This window comes from Diaphorina citri, unplaced genomic scaffold, assembly GCF_000475195.1.
Source record: "Diaphorina citri unplaced genomic scaffold, Diaci psyllid genome assembly version 1.1 scaffold8471, whole genome shotgun sequence".
Classification (NCBI taxonomy): Eukaryota; Metazoa; Arthropoda; class Insecta; order Hemiptera; family Psyllidae; genus Diaphorina; species Diaphorina citri.
This window is the reverse complement of record NW_007385846.1, coordinates 1-3176: the sequence shown is the minus strand read 5'-3', so window position 1 is coordinate 3176 and position 3176 is coordinate 1. Positions and strand designations below refer to the sequence as shown.

At 35.1% G+C, this 3176-nt stretch overlaps 2 long non-coding RNA genes across 2 annotated transcripts; one reads left to right on the top strand and one right to left on the bottom strand.

Annotated features, from left to right (window-relative positions):
* Positions 1-361: 361 nt before the first annotated feature.
* On the bottom strand, positions 362-727 carry LOC113472785. Its single transcript, XR_003394959.1, has 2 exons — positions 646-727; positions 362-555 (listed from the first exon to the last, which is right to left on the bottom strand). It is a non-coding gene; the product is annotated as an uncharacterized LOC113472785 (long non-coding RNA).
* LOC113472786 lies at positions 428-933 on the top strand. Its single transcript, XR_003394960.1, has 2 exons — positions 428-496; positions 587-933. It is a non-coding gene; the product is annotated as an uncharacterized LOC113472786 (long non-coding RNA).
* The last annotated feature ends 2243 nt before the right edge of the window (positions 934-3176 follow it).

Below are 3176 nucleotides of genomic sequence, written 5' to 3'. Positions count from 1 at the left end.
TCAAGGTAGGTAGGTATAGGGGTCAGATGGTCACCATCCAGGTACTAACCACGCGCAACGTTACCTAACTTCAGTGATCCGTGGGGAACTAGTGCATGCAACATGCTATCATTCCAAATGAAAATACTTGTTTTGACAAATCTCGGGTAAAATTACAGTGTTGCCAACGCGTACCACACGCTTAGCATCATCTTAGGTAAAACCGGTCTTACCCCTTATCGGACTTGTTTATAAATACCATTCTATTTTGAACCGGCTCAGAACGTGATTACCTCTGAGTACGTTTTTTCTCAAGTAAATTCTCAGAACGATCTGAAGAACTTGTTCATAAATACGGGTGTAAGAGTTATAGGTTCAATTCCTCCTTTTGTCAATAAATTTAATTAATCTTCATAAATCAATGATAAATTCGCATGCGAATAGTCTATCTTATGTGATTTTTCATGCCGAATCGAATGGTGCACCTTCTAGCACTATGGTACTCACAGTTGAGAAGGTACGGGTTCGATATTTCATTGTGTCAACGAATTCTACTATGTTTTTGTGAACCATTACCTACCATATAATCATGTGAAAAGTAGAGAAGGTACGGGTTCGATATTTCATTGTGTCAACGAATTCTACTATGTTTTTGTGAACCATTACCTACCATATAATCATGTGAAAAGCTTATCTCAGGTGATTTTTCACAGCTTTTAACAATATCCGACCTACAGTTGAGAATTTACGGGTTCGATACTCCCCTGTGTCGATGAATTTTACTATTTCTTATAAACTCTTTATAAGTAGGCATGTGAATAGTCAATCCTATATGATTTTTCACGAGAATTTTGATGTGAAGGTTTTAATTATATCCGATTCACATTTCAGAGGTTACTGGTTCGATAATACCCTAGATAATGATAATCTGAGCGAATATAAATTTTATTTAGATACCTAATATTTTTTTTTCTAAATTTTATTTACGTAGGTATACATAAGTTTTATTTTTAACACTTTTACTTTTGAATAAGTTTATCCCCCCCCCCTTGATAAGGCGCTTAAGTTTGTCCTATAAAACCATTGATAGTTTTGACCAGAAATTATCCGTCCTACTTATTATTATTATTATTTTTTTTTTTAACACAGGAAGGTATGGAACCTGTAATCCCTCAAATGTGAATCAGATATAATTAAAACCTTTACCATTGAAATTCTCGTGAAAAATCACACCAATCGATTCCTCATCAAAAGTTCCATAGGAGAGAATGCTTAGTGGACCCGAAAAGTGTACTGGGGACTTTCATGGGATAAAAAACTGAATTTACGAGTGAATTTCCTATGGGACAAATGTGAATCAGATATAATTAAAACCTTTACCATTGAAATTCTCGTGAAAAATCACACCAATCGATTCCTCATCAAAAGTTCCATAAGAGAGAATGCTTAGTGGACCCAAAAAGTGTACTGGGGACTTTCATGGGATAAAAAACTGAATTTACGAGTGAATTTCCTATGGGGCACTTTTAGGTTGAACACCCTGTATGTTACAAATGTTACAGGCATCACCCTGTATGTTACAAATGTTACAGGCATCACCCTGTATGTTACAAATGTTACAGGCATTGTTGATTTTTAGGCAGGGTTGGCTATGCCTAGTTGCCTAGACATTACATGGTCAACTATGCTTAAAACGCTCAGGCAATGTTGATTTGAAGAAATAAAATCAACCTGGCCTCCTAGCACTCACTTGATAATGAGAAATAATTAGAACAAAGTCGGCCTAGGAAATGTTGATTAAATAAAACATCTTCAGCTTTGTCATTATTATTATTATTATTATTATTATTTATATACTCCCATTTAAAGGCCATATTTTTTAGATTCAGCACAACATCTATTATACAGTGCATTCATAAAGTCCCCCCCCACCTTAATTTTTGAACTGATGAATTTAGAAACCTGAAATTTTGTATACGGGCCTATATTTACCTCTAGTTTCTTGTAGGCTATGTAAAATTCAGGGACTTTTTCAGGGTCGGCCCCAGGGGGGCCAACTTGAAAATTTTAAATGAGAACCCCCTGTTTGTGATACATCATATCAAAGGTCTTAAAGAACGTAGTACTTTGGTACAAGTTTGAGCTTGACCCGATAACCAGGGCTGGAGTAATGGCCTATTCAAATTTTCATTTTTCCATGTTCTTCTGCCAAAAGGGGAAGCACCAAAAATGGGAAATTCATATCGATTGGTGATTAGTGCTTCAAATAGGTCCTACTAATGATCCATATTGAAATTCAGTCCCAAAAGTGAAATTTCGAAACATCCATTTTCACCCCCGGAGGCCATCAGGGCCGGAAGACTAAATTTTATTTTTTGGCTTGAATTTCAATATGAACCATTAGTGGGACCTTTTTGAAGCAAAAATCACCAATCGATATGAATTTCCCATTTTTTGTTATTATTATTATTATTATTATTATTATTATTATTATTATTATTATTGATTTGATTTTACTTTCATGTAATGATTTAAAATCAAGACTACAGCCCGTTCTCCCTTTATTCCTTTTAATGTTTCCTAATAACTAACTACCAATAGAGTGTTGTCACCCATCCATTTATTGGCCTTGCTCGGCGTAGCTTAACATAGGTGACGCTAAAACCGGTCTTAAATTATCGACTGAGTACAAAAGTACTACGTTCTTTAAGACCTTTGATATGATGTATCACAAACAGGGGGTTCTCATTTAAGATTTTCAAGTTGGCCCCCCTGGAACCGACCTTAAAAAAGTCTCTGAATTTTTACATAGCCTACAAGAAACTAGAGGTAAATATAAGCCCGTATACAAAATTTCAGGTTTCTAAATGTGGGGGGGGGGACTTTATGAATGTAAATGCACTGTATAACAAGCGGGGCCCGTCCCTCCGGGAATTTTTCGATCTTGGTTAAAGAAAATCAGTATTTAATATGTACCTACCTATTTTGTTTAATATTCAGTTTATTATTATTCTTGATTTGATTTTTTTTTTTTTATTTTACTTTCATGTAATGCTTTAAAATCAAGACTAGAGACTAGAGCCCGTTCTCCCTTGGTCGAAAAAATCCCTCAAAAACCAGTTTTTAGTCCGTCCTTCCTTTATAATTACAATAGTAATAAAAAGGTATAAGGGACGGACTATTGTATTCGCTTCGGT